This window comes from Oryctolagus cuniculus, chromosome 13 (genome assembly GCF_051225735.1).
Source record: "Oryctolagus cuniculus isolate XC-2025 breed Fujian yellow rabbit chromosome 13, ASM5122573v1, whole genome shotgun sequence".
Classification (NCBI taxonomy): domain Eukaryota; kingdom Metazoa; phylum Chordata; class Mammalia; order Lagomorpha; family Leporidae; genus Oryctolagus; species Oryctolagus cuniculus.
This window is the reverse complement of record NC_142879.1, coordinates 63,068,054-63,087,071: the sequence shown is the minus strand read 5'-3', so window position 1 is coordinate 63,087,071 and position 19,018 is coordinate 63,068,054. Positions and strand designations below refer to the sequence as shown.

The following is a 19,018-nucleotide window of genomic DNA, read 5'->3' as shown; positions in this document are numbered from 1 at the left end:
ACTGAACTCTGGTTGCAAATGATGGCAGCCACCCAGGTTTCTCCCTGCTGCCTTGGGTGAAGCCAGTTGCTTCATTGTCCTCCCTGTCACCTCCTCTTGCATACTAGGAATTGGAGGCACTGTGGGGTCACATGCTTAGTTGGACCAATGAATAGGGGCCAGACACCATGTGTGCTGACATCCCTGTATTTCTGCAGACCAAGAAGCTGTCCAAATCAGAAGTTTAAAGACTGTGTGTGTGTGTGTATCACTTGGAGAACACTCTTGTGTTCCTATTGTGTGCTCCGGGGGGAATTCCCAGATTCCAATGATAGCACAGAAGTGGGAAAGCACTGCTCGCCTGCAGACTGGCAACTGCCTTTCAGCATGAGCATGAGATTCCTCTGTAAAAATGTCTAGTCCTTTAAAATAGCAAGTCTACTTTTGCTTAACTGATAGGTGGCCAGAATTGTTGCTTTCATTTTTAGAACATCCTCAAGTTGGCTGTCTTAGTTTATTTGAAGTGTATAAACATCAGGAATTTATTCCTCATAGTTCTGGAAAAGGAGAGTCAAAAATCAGTGAGCCAGCAGGTTCTTGGCATGGTGAGGGCCTGATATCTGTACCCTGCGTGTCCCTTTCTGCTGTCCTTACTAGATGGAAGGGCTGAAGGAGCTCTCTGTTTGTAAGGGCATTTATCCCATTCATTATGTTCTCTCCACATGAACCAATCGACCTCCCAAAGCCTTACTTCCTTTTATCATCATACAGGTGGTTAGCTTTCAGCAGATGAATTTTGGGGGAATACAAGCAATCAGACCATAGCAGTCAAAAAATAAACCTAGATTTTGGGCTTTGAAATGACGCTATATTGGGATGGGACTCTTTGAAATATTGGGAGGATGTGAATGCAATTTGCATTTGGAAGACACAGAAGTCACTGGGACAGAGGAAACCATGGTAGAATTGTACTTTGTCCCCCAACCCTAGAGCCCATCTTTTGATGTACTTGCCCCATGTGGTCCCTTCTCCCTGAGTGGGGGTGGAGCTAGCTACTGTGATGGATGCTAAAGTATGATTAGATTGCTAATCCATTGACTGAATTAAAGAGAAGTAGGTGGACCTGACCTAAGCAAGGAAGTCCTTAAAAGAGGTAAAAGTGGGTATTTCTCAGAGTGAAGTTGTAGAGACATTCTGTGACTGCATTGGAGAAATGAGCTGCTTTGAATCCTACAACAGTGCCCTGAATTCTGCTAACATTTGGGATGAGCTCTGAACTCCAGATGAGCACACTGCCCAACTGACACCTTGCTGCAGCCTTGTGAGGCCTGAACTTGAAGGTGACTGAGTCCTGCCCAGACTTCTGACCTCCAGAACTGTGAAATGATAAACGAGAGCTGCTTTAAGCTGCTGTTGATGCTAATTTTCTATACAGCAATAGAAAACAGCTATACGTCCTTATTATGGAAGCAGAATGGGAAATAAAATGGTTTCTGTCTGGCTTGTTTCTGCTTCTGTTAAAATAGTAAACACATTTTCATCTTTTTGTGTCCATAGATCTACTCTATTCCCTCCCCTCTTTACCTCTTCCATTCTCTTCCTCTATTCTTGCTTCTCCTTTTCCCTGTCCAAGTTTTCCTTTAATGTTTCATTTCCTAGTCAGACTTGATTGATTCCTGTTTCTGTTAGCATATATTATTGCATTACAGACAGGCATATTTATAATTAGTGTGGGTGAAAGGGCATTGGCCTGGCAATCATAGAGGAGTCCTAGCCCCCTGAACCTGAAGAACAGACAAAAATCATTTGCAAATGAGGAGCTGGATCAGAAGATGTCTACATTTCCCATTTATACAGCCTGTGATTGGGTCAGCTGCCCACATCTGTGTGCAGAGTGGGAGATGATGCTGTCTCTGTTTCTGGGGTGCTTTGCAGGGTGGCATGAATGTCTGCAGGTAATAATATGTCTTGCATTTGCAGCTGCCTCCCTGGGAACGGGCTCATGATGTTCCTAAATCACCACACCTCGTTTGGGAGGCTCACTTAGGCTCCATGGATTGGGCTCTCATCCCTGGAAGCCTTCTGATTTATCCTTTCTATGGCACTGATTCACAGTTTTTACCATTAATATGGGAGAAATTTCAAAGAACAGATGCCCTAAAAATGAGGAACTCATTCTGACAGTGATTTTCCCTTTTGATGATCTCTGCTCTGGGGACTAGAATTGGCTCTGTGAATTCCATCAGTAGGATCGGCAGTACTCCTTAGAGTGCTGGTGATTAAAAGGTGAATAAATCAGACCCTCAGGTAGCTTATGTTGTAGTTGGTCAAGGCTTTTATGTGTCCATGAACAAGAGTAGGCAAATCAGAATTTATAATCATAAGAGAAATTCAAGGAACACATTAGAGGGGTTCAGAGGTGGGAGAATTTAGGGTAGAGAATTCACAGGATTCTTAAACCCTCACCACCTTGTGAATATGAAAGAGTGGCGAGTTGGTGGTGGAGAGCAGAGAAGTTTTGGAGAGCTGTCTCGACTTAGTCACCAGGTCCTCCCCTGGGGAAGGCTGGGAGTGGTGTTTTCTCTTCCAAACTGTGAGTCTGATGTGTCTGCAGCAGTGTGAGAGGACAGTCAGTTAACGTCTGATGCACCCAGGTCACCTAAAGGCGCAGAACCTGAGGAGGCAGAGAAGACAGCTTGCATAAGTGCAGTCTACACTGCTTACTGGTTGATGCCAAGTGTCGGTAGTGAGCCAGACAGGGTCGCACAAGGGAGTTGGTGTGATTTTTTTCTTACACCATCCAAGAGGGCTGCCTAGAGGGGAGATCCAATCTCAGCACAAAATTTGGATGTGGTGGGTGTTTAGAACCAGAGAAGGTTCTCGATGTTTTTGGTCCCAGGATTTTACATCTTGAAAAATGGTTGTAGACCCTAAAATGTTTTTGTTTATGTGACTTACAGGTATCAATTCTTACTGTATCTATTAGAAATCAAACTGAAAACATTTAAGATATTCACTTATTAAATTATTTAAATACCAGAGAGATATTCATCATATGTTAGCATAAAAACACTTAAAGTGAAATATAAGTAATTTTCTAGAATTAAAAAATTCAGAAAGAAGAGTGGGGTTTTGCATTTTTTACAAATATCCTTGATGCCTGGATTAATGGAAGACTTAATCTTTTGCAGTAGTGATGTGGTTGAAGTGTAGGAAGGAGGTTCAATCTCACATATAGCCAAAACAGGAGTAGGTGCAGAGACTTTTCAGAGGATTGTGAATAGAGCATGTAGCCCCTGGATGAACAATCCACTGGACACTTGTGAGAGAAAGAAAGCCAAACAGTCAAATTGCATCTTAGTATGAATATAGAACTAGTTGTGATTTTTCATAATTTTTATGAATGAAAATGACAGAGTGCTTGAGAAGGAATTAATATGGATACCCAATTAGTCTTGGGAAGAGGATCTTATGGAAGACAGGATTGGGGTCACAGTGGACAAGTGTGAGGTGCTTATGCTCGTCTTCTTAGGTAGTGAGGACGACTGGCGTCATTGGAGTAGAATCAGCGTTAGACAAAGTTGCTCTTGTTCTTACAGAGGACAAAAACCGTTCATAACCAAGAGAGTCGAACAAGGCAGCATGTTTAACAAAGCTTTCATCTTTTCTCCAGGAGTATTTCTGTGCCTTTCAACTGCCTGTAAAATTTGTCTTCTACCCTCCCTTCTGATAGGGGGGCTGACTCTCCCTAGTTCTGTGCATTGCAAATGTTGCCCCTGCAGGATATGCAAAACACTGCAGGAGGAGGAAAAATCCATTCTCTATTGAGTTATACCCTGGGGAGGGCAGCCTCTCATCACACTCCCAGATTGTTTCCTTTCCTTTCCTTCTAAGTCTGTGATTATGCCCTCTTTGATCCCCACATGCCCTTTATTTACCTGCAATAGTCTTCCAAACCCTAGGAGTCTGGAAGGTTAGCGGACACCTCATTACAGCTGCTTCTGGTACCATGAGATCAGAGCAAGTTAACAGGCCCGGAGCAGAGTGGATTCAAGGTTATCAGGGAGTCAATTTTGTCTCCTGCTTCTCCTGATCTCCTGTGAAGAGAGATGTGCCCTGGTTATTATTGCACATGGTCAACAAGACATAGGGGAATAAACCATTCTGGCTCATTTGCAGAGAGGACTCGTGTACATGGCCTTGCACCTGAAAATGACCTGAAAAGCTCAGCTTCTCATGCAGAGAAATGTGATTTATAAAGCCAGTTTGTTAATAAGGAAATGGGTAGGCAGGAGGGATTATTAATGATTGTTACTTTATGCCAGGCACTATATGTAAATCATCTCATTTTGTCCTAAGAACATTTTTGAAGTTAAATTTTCCTTTCCTTGTAATGTAGATAAGAAAAGTAAGATCCTGGGATTTAATGAATTGTCCAAGCCACATCTCTAGTGACCTAGTGTGATTTGGCCATTCCCCATCCTGCACACTTATCTTTTCTTTGTGGACATTAATATACTGCCTGAATATACAATAGTCCCCACTGATTTGTTGTCAATCATTTTAGTGTTCTTATTAAGAAGGAATCAATTAAAGAAAAAGAAGACAAAAGTCAGTTTTTCTTAAACTTTATTACTCTGTTGTTAGGGTTCTTTTTTCATGTTTGTTTTAAATTTGGAAGACAGGACAGAAAAAAACTAGGGATACAGCAAAAATGTTATTTATTTTCATTTATGCAAGAGAAAGAAGAGAAAAAGAAAAGAAAAAAGAAATGGAGACAGAGAGAGAGAGAGAGGGAGAGAGAGGGAGATCTTCCATGTGCTGATTCACTTATCAACTGCCCACAATAGCCAGGACTGGGCTAGACAGAAGCCAGGAATCAGAAACTCAATCCAGACCATCTACCTGGGGGCAGTGGCTCAAGAATTTGAGCTATCTTCTGCTGCTTCCTGGGGTGCACAATAGCCATAAGTTGGAACCAGAAATAGAGCTATGACTTGAACCCAGGCACTTGGATATGGGATACAGATCTCCAAAGTGGCGTCATAATTTCTGCACAAAATACCTGCCCCAGGATGATTATTTTTCATAGTTGATTCTTTCCCTTTCAGCAAGAAGAAATATCTGTATGAATAAAAATAATTGTATTTCTCTAAATTTTTCTGTATCAAAAAGCTTGAAAAAATACAGGAAAGTAACAGAGAATAATATAATGAATATTTATGGAGTCATAAATTCTCCTGTCTAGATTAAAAACAAGTTATCCCTGAAAAATACTTTCCCCGTATCCTCTCCACCCATCCTGCAAGAGAGAAATCATCTCCTGACGGCAGCTTGGAATGAAGATCTGATTTTACCTCCTGCACTGGCAGACACTTAGTTCTAATAAGATAAGTTCTTCCTGGCAGTTCACTTTCTCGTCTTTCCGTCCACTTACTTCCCTTTCATTCTGAAACACAAGAAAGCTCACTGGTAGCCATCTTCATAGGGATGTTTTGAAAATTAATGAGCTGAGAGAGAGAGGCCATCTTGAGCTTCTTAAAAAAAATTAATGTACAGCCTGTTTCTCTGGCAGCAATGTATTTTTAGAATAAGAGACTGTCTTATCATTCTCTTACACATACACGTATTCAACAGACACCTCTCTAGGATTTATTGAAGGATAGAAACTAGGGCATGGTTTCTAATTGAATAATGATAAAAAGAAAAGATTCAGGGCCATTCTTAAACATTAGACGGTTTAAAGAGTAATTAACTGATAATAAAAAAAATGAAAATGATAAAGTAGAATTGGTTTTTCACATTATCAATCAGCAAGCAAACACAAAGCAATATAAAGTTATTTCTCACATCCTTATGCATTTGCTCACTTATTTTTGAGCTTCACATAGTGGACCAGCTTTGTCTCTATTATCTGCATGACCTTGGGCAACTTACTTCCATCTTTGTAAGCCCCACCTTCCAGTTGTATAACATACAGATGGTGAATGTACTCACTCCATCAGATGTTGTGAGAATCAAATGCAAGAACTCACGCAATGTACTCCAAACAGTGCCTAGTTCGCCCTTCAGTGAACAGTGTTCAATGAATGAATGCTGCAACTTTTGCTGCTGGTGACAGTAGTTTAAGTACCAGTGTGGGATGAGATCTACAAGTGGTTCTTTCACTATCCTGTCCTACAGCCAGGAAGCTCCCGCCATAGGTGACAAAGTGGCACTGCATTCTGGAGCACCTAGGCTCACAGCACAACGTGGCAGGCAGGAAACTACTGCCGAGGTCTGCCTTTCAGTAAAGCTTGTAGCCCCGGCTGTCAAGCTGTGTTTAGCAATCAGCCTCCATCTCTCAGCTTCTTCAGGATTTCCTCAGCTGCAGGGAGATTACCTGCTGCCCAAGATTGCACTTTCTCTGTACAGCCTGCAGCTGCTGACTGAATGACATGGGGATAGAAGAGCCCAGTCATTTTGACCCAACATGGAACCATCCTGATGGGCACTGTTGACTCTGAAACTTCCCACAAGGCAGTTGGGACCTTACTGAATCTGCACTAAGTGATTTCCTAGTGACAAGAGCCAAGAGGAGCTTGTGAAACTGCTGCCATTGGCTAAGAATGTGAATACAGAACAATTCTGTCTCCTGCTTGCAGGGGCATGGGGTGGCAAAGATGAGTGCTAAGCAGAAGGATGTGAAGGAAGCAGGTGTGGCAGGCCTGTTAAATCTCCGTCCAATTCATCCATCCGACCCTGTAGAAACTAGACAGATCCTGCAAGCTCAACCAAGCAGTAGCCCCCATCCAAGCTGCCATTCTGAAGGCAGCATCTTTGCTGGAACAGATTAACACAGCCTTGGGTATTTTGTGGCTTTTGACTTGGCCAATGCATTTGTTTCTCTCTCACTTGTAAAAAAGAATAAGAAGCAGCTTCAAAAGCTTCAAATCCAATGGAATGTGTGTGTGTGTGTGTGTGTGTGTGTATTTACAGTTTTTACCATTACTGTGTTCACTCTCTTGACCTCTATCATTATAGTTTAAAGAGATCTAAGGCCGGCGCCGTGGCTCACTAGGCTAATCCTCCACCTGCGGCGCCAGCACTCCGGGTTCTAGTTTCGTTTGGGGTGCCGGTTCTGTCCCAGTTGCCCCTCTTCCAGTCCAGCTCTCTGCTGTGGCCTGGGAAGGCAGTGGAGGATGGCCCAGGTCCTTGGGCCTTGCACCTGCATGGGAGACCAGGAGGAAGCTCCTGGCTCCTGGCTTTGGATTGGTGCAGCGCACCAGCCGTGGCAGCCATTTTGGGGTGAACCAACGGAAGGAAGACCTTTCTCTCTGTCTCTCCCTCTCACTGTCTAACTCTGCCTGTCAAAGAGAGAGAGAGAGAGAGAGAGAGAGAGAGAGAGAGAGAGAGATCTTGTTCATCTGGGTCTCCATTCAGAAAAAAACAATTATTTATAAATCTGAATGAGCAAGAAGTGGCTGGTATGCTGGAAGCCTTGATAAGATGCATGTAGTCTCGAGTGTAGGAGAGACACCTTCTGAAGCTTCAGGGGATGGTCCTGTCACCTCTGGGTGTCTGAGAGTGACAGACATGCTGCGATATCACCTCTACATCCTCGCACTTCCTACCAAGAAGGGAGCACAGTGCCTGGTGAAGTTCTTTGTGTTCTGAAGGCAGCAAGGAACTGAGACTCCTAGGGCACCCAACACTATTGTGCCAGCACCTCTGCTGTAGCTCACGCCTATGGCTGTTTGCAGAATCCTATGTAACCAGGTGAATGAAGAGGAAAAGTCCAATGATGGTTTATTGAAGGGTTGGCTCAGTATGGGGTACAAGACAAAAATAGACAACAGGGGCACTCTAGCATCATCCAAAGGCAGCTTGAGAGACAAGCTGTCCATAGGTTTTAGGTCTGTGGAGATAGTTTCTTCCAGGCCTCTCCCCCCATGGGATTTCTTGGTGGGGGGGCACCACAGTTTGATTCTCTTCCTGCAAAGTTACTCTGCCTCCCCATTCTGTTCACAGCACTGATGCCTCAAAAACATCTTCTGCCCAAACTCTTTTCAACACTTCTTTCTGAATAACTCAAACTGTGGCAGTCATGACAACAAAGGTCAGTCAATTTCATGGCTCTACACTTGCTTCAGTTTTTTTTTTTAATAATTTCATTGTTTATGACAACGTTTCTCACTCATAATCATTGGTTGAGTTTTTCCCACTATATCTCTTATGTCTTTTTTCCCCACTATATCTCTTATGTCTTTTGCAAGAATCCTATGCAATATGTCATATATCTATTATTTATGCAATAGAAACAAAGTCTGGCCAACTTTAGAAAAGAAGAAAGAAAAAAAGGAGAGGAAAATATGAAAGTCTGATGCAGCCCATAGGATCCAAGACAAAAGGTGATCAACTTGGATTTAGGGATGGAATGATCTTGGGGTGCTTCAGGGTTTTTAGGAGCAAGAGTTCATAAGTCTTCTTTACTCCTGAAATGATGCCATGTGGACATTTTCCCTCATTGTGATTCTCTGTTCCTAGTTTTAAATTCACGAGAAAGGAAATTTGCTTGAGCAGCCTGTGTGTGCATTTGATTAGAGAGTACAGAAGAAGCCATTAGGGTCTCAAGGCTGTGAAGGAGCTGCTGTCATAGAAGTGAAAATTATGGAGATAGGCAGCCATTCCAAGAGGCACTTGCTACTTCTGGTATTAGTAAGTGAATGGGAAAGTGAATTTGATGACATACTTACTGACAGAAACTTTGTTTGGAAAAAGGAAGCCAAAGTCTGTGTTTTGGTGCTACTTTGCTTTGTCCATCTTCCTTCTCCCTTGCTGGTTTGGTTGAGCTGAGCCACTCCTTTGATGTCCAGAAATGTTGTTTCCTCCCGGGTGAGTTTACAGTCCCTCTGTAGAGGGCTGGGTTTATTTTGCTGTCCTTGGGGAGATGGGGTTCTCTCAGGTCAGTAAAGTGAGGGTGTCTACAGCTCTCACTGAAAGGAATGCTTCTGAGGGACGTTAACCCTTCCAGTTCCAGGTGATTTTCATGGGCAGAAGCACTGTTTCCCCAGAGATTGCCATTATTTCAGAGGTAACTGCATTTATGAATGGAGAGCTGTGAGTTTTATGGTTTTGTGAAACTAAAGTCAGGTAATCAAGATGTGTTCTCTTCTTGCCTTTCGTGGCTACTTAGAGCCATGTTGATTGTCCAAGTGTAAGAATTTGTTCCCTGTGGCACCTACTAACACCAACTCTTTCCCTTCCTCTCCTGTGGACTCCTTCTTGCTGTATGTTTAAACGTTCTATCGTGCCTCTGTGCTGTTTGTTGGGACTGTGTGTGAGCTGGCTTCAGGTTCTTCTGGAAGCACACAGTATACAAATCTCTAAGTAAATAATGATAACCATCTTCCCTTCCTCCTACTTCCAAAATAGAAAATAGCCAGAATGGCTTATTTTAGAGATAAAGAAACTGAAGGTTTGAGGAAAGAAGTGGCCAAGTTGAAGATAACTGATAGGCCCTCCTCGGATTGAGATCAGTGTTTACACTGAGCTCACAGGCTCTTGGCAGTAAGAAAAAGGACTAAAAGCAAATAGCCCTTTCCAGGTTACCAGGGACAAAGAGTAGCTGCCACTTCCATGTGACATTAAATGGGTCCCCATGTCTCCCCTTCTTTTTCTTTTCCAGATCAGTAGAGCAAAAGACCTGTCAGTACATGATCTGAATTCACCTCATTGTCTCTGACAGTAAACTCTTGGGCAAACAGGACGATTTTGGCTATTTACCCTCTTTGGCAGCAGTCAGAATTATATTGATGTTTCCGTCTTCTCTGATAAAAGTTTCATTTTTAGGCATGTCATTTTCAAAGGGAATGATAACTTGCTATTCCCCTCCTCAGAATATTAACATACTTGGATGGATAGCCAGTGCTAGGAAGCTTTCAGCTTAGGTTGTTCCCACATTTAGGCCAGGAGCATCTGTCCTGGAGTCTCCTTGTTCCCTTCCATGGTCATAGAGTTCCTCTGAAGTCCTAAGTAACCATCAAGTACATAACAAGGTAGGGGACCAAGGGAGGAAAATCCCCATAGTGGCCCAAAGGTGGGTCTCCAGAGACACATGGAATGTGAGAGCTGTTGGCAGCAAAGTTCACTGATGCAGGAGGGGTGACGTATGCACAAAGATAAGAAAAGGGGCTTCAGGGATCAGGTGGAAAGCAGAAATTGTTCATTGCAGTGCTTGCTCTACTGGTTCTCATCTGCTGGTTCACTCCCCAAGAGTCCATAGCATCTGGGGCCAGTGCCAGGAGCCAGGAACTCGGTTCAGTTCTCCCACATAGGTAGTAGAGACTCAATTACTTTCGCCATCACGGCTGTCCCCTGGGATCTATATTAGCAGGAAGTGGAAATCTGGAGCCAGAACTGGGAATCAAACCCAGACACTCTGATGTGGGATGCAGGCTTTGTAACTGCTTGACCAAATGCCAATCCTCATCCCTTTTACTATGAGACCCAGCACGGATCAATCTATGATAAGCTCATTGCATCCTCTTACAAATCCTCTGAGATCGTACTTGGACACAGTTTCTATGGAAAGCTTTGCAAGTGAAGGGCTGGTAGGTGTGTTAGCCAACTAGGGCCACCATTAGACAATACCACAGACTAGTGGCTTCAACAACAGAAATCTGTTCCCTCATGGTTCTGGAGGCTGGAAGTCTTAGATCAAGGTGTCAGCGAGTTTGGTTCTTTGAAGCCCTTTCTCTGTGGCTTGCTGATGGGCTTCCCTGTTGTGTCCTCACATGGTCTTTCCCTGTATATGCTCATCCCTGTTGTCTCTCTGACATCAGAATCTCTCCATTTCCTAATATCACCAATCAGATTAGGGTCTACCCTACGAGTGTCATAACATCTTAATCACCCCTCTCTGAGTCCTATACCCCAAGCCGTCACCTTCTGAGGTACCCAGGCCTGGAGCTCTCCAGGACTACACCATTTCTTCAGTAGGAGGGTTCTATTTACTTCCCTTTGTCAGTTGTCTCTTCAATGTGGCTGATGTCAATGTTCAGGAGAGCTGATTGATTGATTTAAGTGGACCACGCACCATCAGAAACCCTTGGAAATTACATTATTCTCTATTGAGTTTTCCAGTGTGGCTGAGTATTGAACACTGTACACTGCAAAACCTGAAGATAACAAAAAGAATTTTTATGAAAATCTTCCTCAATCACATTGGACAATGCCCATCTCAGTCTCTGAGGGATACTCTAAAGAGGGAAAAAAAATACACTCATGTTCTTTTTTTCTCTATAACCCATTTTACCTTTCCTATTTTTCATCATTTCCTTTAAGGGGCTCTTTGGCTTTACGCAACACTAGTGAGCTAAATGTACAAGTAGAGTTTAATCTGCGGTGATTATTTCCTTCGGCGCAGTTAAAATCCAAGGCCAAACTGCTTTCTCATAATCCTTTCCGTCCTCTGTCTTCTTATCTTTTCTACCATTGTAAACCTGTTTTCTGAGATAGAAAGGAGCCTAAACAGAAAGTGAGTCCAGAAACAGTATGCTTATGAAAGGCAAGGGAAAAAGAAAGAGATTATCCCTCTAGCAAAGAAAACCTCTGTCTCACACTGAAAGTCCCTCCTCCTTCCCCCCAGCTGCTCAGTGTTTCTAGAGCCAAAGAGCTTTTATTAAGCAAATGCTTTTGTCTTGATTTTGTATCTAATCTTGGCAAAGCAGCTTCAGGAGAAAGAACTGTGTTTAGAGAGATTTAGGTGGTTATTTGTGATAGATCAAGCCTGGGAAGCTGATCTGTAGAATGAATTGGAGTGTCCGTCTTTTCACGAGCTTATTCCACAAATTTGCACAAAGGATCAGATTCTGATAGGCACAGAGGACTCACTAAATTAGACTGAAAGGTCCCTGCCCTCATGGAGAAGAAGTGAAAGTAAAGAAGTAAAGGTAGCCAAAAGAACACCTCCTGAGTGTGGTGTTGGCATAAAGAGGGGCCATCTGGCAGAAGCAAGAGTCTAGAACTCTGTCCAGGGTCACCGACATGGGTGTTTGTCGCTCCCCGTCTTCGTGGAGGAACGACACAGGACCCTGCGTTGTTCTTTTGTCTGCTCGGCCCTCCCCGGGTTTTCTGCTGGTTCTTCCCGGGTTGGCTACTGTCCCTTCCCGGGTTGGCTGCTGGTCCTTCCCGGGTTGGCTACCATCCCTTCCACCTCCGTGGAAGGGCGGTTCCCCCTGCCACATTCCCCACTTCCGCGGGGGAGCGGCACACTGCCGGCCAGCTCTCTCGGGGGCTGCTCAGGTGTTCCCCTTAGATGTTCCTGGTGCATGCCGTCTCTCTCCTCCTTTATAGTCCTCCTCCGCCAATCCTAACTCGGCTGCCCACACGCCGAGTACGCTGCTCTCCTCCAATCAGGAGCAGGTCCTGCAGCTTGTCAAGTTGGTGAGAGGCAGCTGGGTAGAAGCTGTTGCCTCCTCTCCCAGCGCCATATTGTGGGAGAGCAGATGCATAGAATAAGTCTTAATTCCAGTAACTCAGTCCAGTCCGGGTTGCTCCCCACAGGTGTTGTCCAATGTAATTGAGGAAGATTTTAATAAAATATTTTTTGATTATTTTCAACTTTTCGGTACACAGCATTCAATCCTTCAGCCGTCTGTGCCCTCATCCTGACTGTTGCCTTTGGGGACTTGTGAGGATGGTGGACATCTAGCATGGGTAAGAAAGAAGACCAAATGGAAGTAGACAATGGGTTCCTTGCACCTTCTTATTGGCAAGTAATATGGCACTTAACTAGCTGATGGCTCAGAACAAGACTTTGCTGGTGCATTTCTTCCATCTAGCTCCTTCAGAAGAGCTCAAAGACCATTAAAAGATTTTCTAACCATCTTTGAGATATTCCCGTTTATTTTGGGACCAATTTCTCCTTCTTCCCCTGCTTTTAATACTTTTCCTCTCTGTGTCATTTCATTCTTCATTTAATTCTCTTTATAGCTTTCTATGAAATTTTCTCATCACTTTACATTAGAACATTTCTAGAACTCCACATTCCAACTTCACTCTGAACCTGTTTATTCTGTAAGGGTTTCTTAATATCGACCCTCAGCCTGGTTTTTTGGTTTCTGTTCAATGATCAATGTTCACTAAGGTTGGATTCTTGGGTCTCATGTATGATCTTTTCTTTCAATAACATCTCTGCTTCTCTCTTGGCTTTACTGTCTACAGCCCTTAGCCCTGTCCATTCCTAAGACCAGGCCCTTCCCAGAACCTCTCCCAGGATGGGCACTCATGGCTCCCACTGACAGCAGAGGTACAAGGAAAATTTCAGCTCCGCTTTTCTTCTGAATTTGTTATAATAAAGACTAAGTAAGTCATTCCACACCAAATACTTAATGATTGGAAAAACCACAGCATATAATCTATACAATGAATCTATACCTTTTTAACAGGATCTAATACTTCTAACCAAAGCAATAAATATCTTATGACTGAATAGTAGACAAAACAACAAATGCAGGGTACATGTACAAAATTATTATGTTCTTTTAGACTTGGCCACTACTGAAATGTCTTCATTTTTTTCATGTGAAGATGTCCTTAATTTGAAATTCTTCTGTTTCTTTAGTCATGATGGGGAGTTTTCAGTCATTTATTCACATTTATTTACTTTTATTTTTAAATTTACTTCATTTGCAAGGCAGAGAGAGAGAGACAAGAGTGTTAGGTTTAGGATATTTTAGGGTTCTAAGAAGGCAAAGAGGTGGTAAGTTAAAGCAAAAAAGACTTTTATTGTAGGGAGACAGAATGGGTAGACAAAGAGTGTGGGTTCTGCCTGCCTGGACAGAGGGCAGGGGGTTTGAAGTCAGGCTTCATTCTACTTGGGCAATGGGTAAGAGTTCTTTCTTACGCTGCTTATTGGGGGAGGTCACGTGCATTTTTTTTAAAGATTTATTTAATTATCTTGAAAGAGTTACAGAGAGAGAGAGAGAGGGGGAGAGACAAAGAGATCATTCATCTGCTAGCCTACTCTCCAGATGGCTGCAATGGCTAGCACTGGGCCAAGCTGAAGCCAGAAGCCACTAGATTCAACTGGATCTCTCATGTGTGTGGCAGGGGCCTAAACACTTGGGCCATTTTCCGCTGCTTTTTTCAGGCCATCAACAGGGAGCTGGATCAGAAGCGGAGCAGCTGGGACATGAACTGGGGCCCATATGGGATGCCAGTGTTATAAGTGCTGATTAACCTGTTGCGTCACAACACTGGCCCTGGTCATGTGGATATTCAGAGTGCCACATGACCTTGATGAAGTGGACTGGGGATATGTAGAAAGGTTTGTTCATGAAGTTTGCAATGTATTTTCTTAGTAGTTTGGAATTTTCCAGGTGGGGGGCTTTGCCAGGCCATAAAACTTTCACTAGCTTTTAGATTATCCATCTACATCCAGTTTCATCAGGTTTTGTGTTAACTATTCATACTTCAGTGGCATAACAGGTTCCAACAGAGAGGAAGGGAGTGGAGAAAGAGAGTGAGGGGAGAGAGCTCCACTGATTCACCCTCCAGATCCTCACAGTAGTGGGACTGGCTCAGGTTGAAACCAGGAACTGGGAGCTCAGTCCAGGTCTTTGATGTGGGTGGCAGAGACCTAAGCAGATAAGCCATCATGGCTGCCTCCCAGGGTCTGCAATAGAAGGAATCTGGGATCAGAACTCAATGTTAGCAGCTCTGATATGAGATATGAGTGTCCCAAGAGTCGTCTTAACCACTGTATCAAATACCCACCTCATCTATTAGCATTTCTAACAACCAGGTCATAACAGCTCCCCACACAAATACATTTTAGCCATGTGAAGTTAGACTACGGTGGATGTTGAATCACTGACTTGCATTGATAGTCATCACTTTGTGGTGGAAAGATTGTGTGTGTATATTCTGTGTGAGTAGAGATGCGTATGGATGTTGGCGCAGTGAGGAGAGTAATAGGAATTGGATGTGGTACTGATGCTTGACAAACAAGGCCTTACCTCAGAGTGTGCTCATGTTGACTACCTGCTGGCCTCTCCCACTGGGCCCCTTGGGTGGCCAAGGCTGTGTTTTGCTATTTGTTATTTCTCCAACTGCTGGAACAGGACCTGGCATAAGATCAGAATTCACTAAACGTGTATACACTGAATGAATTGGTGAGAGTTACAAAAATGCCATGTCCCATAGTCCCTAGTTTAGTCCTAGTTTAGATCCCACATTTTTCAGAGAGAACAGTGCTGCCAATAGAAAGTCTGCATGACCCACCTTAGCTTACTGGTGGTGGATCAAAGATCAAGCCTAGATTTTCTGACTCCAAGTGGACGTTGTTTCTTCATGCCAATCTGGATCTGAGGAGTTTTTCAAAAAAAGCTAACAAAATTGTACATCAGGTAGCATGTAACACAATACAGTTTTACTTTGTTTAATCTTTAAAACATAAAATTTTGGGCTTTTTAAGCTACTGAAAATAAGTGCAATATTTCAAATTACCCCATTTTCTTCTAATGAAGATATCTCCCTAGGGAAATACACAGAAATACTAGTGTTTTCTATCTGAAATTGCTTCCTAGTAATGTCATATATTGCTTCCTAAGCCGTGAAAGGTAGATTAATGGATCTTGAATGACTTGACATTAACAGTTTTCTGTGACCTATTTTTATATAAAGGATCATGCTTGAGAGTGAAGGGAGAAATAGGTAGATATCTAAGTGAAAAAAATCTATTAAGAAAAAGAGAATTGAGCTCCTTCATTTTAAAAAGATGTTAATGGAATTACAAACAAAACAGATGATGTATTGTATTCTGAAAAAGAAAGCTGAATATAAATTAAAGTCACCTGGAAGTCATTTCATGCGTTTTCTACTTGGAAGAGTGACTTGGAATAATGGTTCCATGATATTTTTCTTAAAGCAAACCTCATTTTTACTCATATGTGGAAGGAAGGATACAAAAGTGTTTGTGTGTGTGTGTGTTTGTGTGTGTGTGTGAGAGAGAGAGAGAGAGAGGGAAAGAGAAAGAGATAAAGACTGGAATGAGATTTTATTTTTAAGAATCTTCCTTCAAAAATTACCAGTACCCTAAAGAAGAGTATAATGTTGGATTCTGCCAATAAATCATTGTGTAACATCGAGAAAGTAATCACACCCAAAATACTATTAAATTTAAGTTAAACAAAAAAGACTCAAGATAGTAAGTGGAAAAAAAATCATGATGATCACAAAGACTTGGCCTTTTTTTTTTAAAAAATATTTTGTTTATTTATTTGAGAGGTAGAGTTACAGAAGGTGAGAAGGAGAGCCAGAGAGAGAGGTCTTCCATCTGATGGTTCACTCCCCAATTGGCCGCAACAACCGGAGCTGCGCCAATTGGAAGCCAGGAGCCAGGAGCTTCTTCCCGGTTTCCCATGTGGGTGCAGGGGTCCAAGGACTTGGGCCATCTTCTACTGCTTTCCCAGGCCATAGCAGAGAGCTGGATTGGAAGAGAAGCAGCCAGGACTAGACCCGGCGCCCATATGGGATGCCAGAGGCTCAGGCAGAGGTTTGACCTACCTGGCCTTTTTAACATTTATTTAAGCAAATAGTCTCTTAGTATCTTTATTATTGCAATTTACTAATAAAAAATCATCAACTTACATTCAAGTCCCAGGACATTAAAGTAACTGTGAAAAATATTTTTCCTAGGAATATAAAAAATGACACTGAATTCTTATATATAAGAACTGCACAATAATGCTATTTATTTTTTCTGATTTATGCTTTTTCTAAATGCATATGAAACTGAAAAATAATATTTTTATATATTTGCAAATAATTTGTGATGATCTTTGTTTATCACATCAGTAGCTTAAAATAAGCTTCTATTTGTCTATTGATCCTCCTAAATTCTGATGGCTTAATGGGAAATATATCTAAAATGACATTTTTCCACATAGATATTATTTCAGACCAGACTGTCAAATAAAAAACTAGAAGAGACAAGAATTAAAAAGGTGGTCTGAAATTAGTGCTAGAATGGGGGTGGGGAGTGCTGCAATGGAGGTTGGAGATTAAATCAATAAACTTTTATATTTACATTTAAAACTGAATAAAGTCTTGGGCTATCGCTTTCAAGATTTCAGCACTGGACAGCCCCCTGCTCAAAAACCAAACATCAGAAATGGAGTTACCCTACTGAAGCCTGAATTGAAACATTCTCTTTTGGAATCCAAAAGAAGGATCATTTCAGGGTGGAGCTCTTATAAATCTTTGTATTTAAGTAGGAGCTACCAAAATCTAGTAATGCTTTTAACATCACAGCTTGAAACAAAAGGAATTCTGTGGTTAATCCAGAGTTAATACAAACCTGTCTACAGCCAAAACACGCTGAGCATCTGGATTGATTAAACTTTTAGTAGAAGAGATATGCATACACACTGAATGGCCATTTGAATGCAGTGTGCTTCAAAGCAGAATGTGCTGTGTCCTGAATTTGAAACTGGAACACAATCTGTCAGGTGTGGAATGTCAGAAAAGTCCTTTCATTGAGGAAGAATCTAAAGCATACAGGGGAGAGCATACTAGATGACATCATGTTCATCAGTGAGTCTGTTGAGAAGTCGAGCATTCAGCAACGTACCCGTCACTAGCTGATATGTAAAAGCCAGTGAGTTGTTAGTTGTTTTGTCTTTAAGGAACAAAATGATCTACTTAACTTTTTTTTTTAAGGTTTGCTGGAATTGGTTGATACATTGGTGCTGGATCAATGTAATCTAGCTTTGTGCCTCAACATGTACAGAACTCCACAGCTCAGAGATGTGATCAAGCTATTCCTCCCTCACGGGGTGATGTTGAGCTTTTTACCTTTCAGTTCACCTTAGGAATAACTTTCTAACCTTCTCCTTCAACCCGTAAAAAAAAAAAATCACAACTGTCTTGTTGCACTCTCCAAAGACCTTGGGTTTAAAATAATTTTTATTTCAAAGGTTGTCATCAAATAATGATTCCACTTTTTAAAAGATTTATTTATTTATTTGAAAGGCAGAGTTATAGAGAGGCAGAGGCAGAGAGAGAGAGAGAGAGAGAGAAAGTCTTCCATCCACAGGTTTACTCCCCAAAATAGCCGCAATGGCTGAAGCTGAGCTGATCAAAAGCCAGGAGCCAGGAGCCAGGAGCTTCTTCCAGATCTCCCACATGGATGCAGGGACCCAAGCACTTGGGCCATCATCTACTGCTTTTTCAGGCCATATCAGAGAACTGGATCAGAAGTGGAGCAGCTGGGTCTCGAACTGACCCCCATAGGGGATGCCAGCACTGCGGGTGGCAGTTTTACCTGGTACACCACAGCACTGGCCCAATAATTTCATTTTTATGGGTGTAAAACTTTTGATAGCCATGCATAGTTTTTCTCATAATATGCATTTCCATGAACTTTTAGAAGACTATGCATAAAGTTCACAGATCAGAAAGTATCTCCAAACCCTAGTTGCCTAAGTAACTTTTTCCTTTAATCTACCACCCTTATTATGAATATGTAATAGGGAAACAAAAGATAAATTTCCTGATTACCAGGAAATTAGTGACCAGGCATTGACTCTACCTGTACCTTTCCCATCCTGAATGTCAAAAAGAAGTTCTGTCATGTAGGCTATCATGGCAGACTGGCTCAAGGATGGCATTCAGGCCAGCTCTCTAAACTGGTATTGCATCTGTGGCATCAGATCTGGCTTTGTGGATGCCTGGCAGTAAGAGTTACCAGTATGGGAGCATAAGAAAATACTGGATCACGACACCAGGCTCTGGGGTTAATATCTTCATGTTTACAGTGTGTACTCAGGAGCTACTCTGAATAGACAATTTCTAAAAAGCTAGCTTAGATGCAGTATTACTGACAGGTAGTCCTTATTATAGTCAGTACCTGAAGTCCCATTTTGATTGCCAATTCCCCAAGCATATATTAGTGAATAAACCACCTATTTTTACCCTATCTTATTAAAACCATTTGGGAAAGCTTATTTGTCTCATAGATTTTTATTGCTAAAAGGTAATGAGATTTTTTTAT

The 19,018-nt window shown here is 42.2% G+C and overlaps 1 long non-coding RNA gene across 2 annotated transcripts in view; it reads left to right on the top strand.

Moving 5' to 3' along the window:
* LOC127483573 (uncharacterized) overlaps nucleotides 1-19,018 on the top strand; it is a 56,740-nt gene that overhangs the window by 24,763 nt on the left and 12,959 nt on the right. For both annotated transcript variants that reach the window (XR_007909989.3, XR_016219740.1), the window contains exon 2: nucleotides 7,990-8,077. This is a non-coding gene — a long non-coding RNA (uncharacterized LOC127483573). The remainder of the gene's footprint in view (nucleotides 1-7,989; nucleotides 8,078-19,018) is intronic.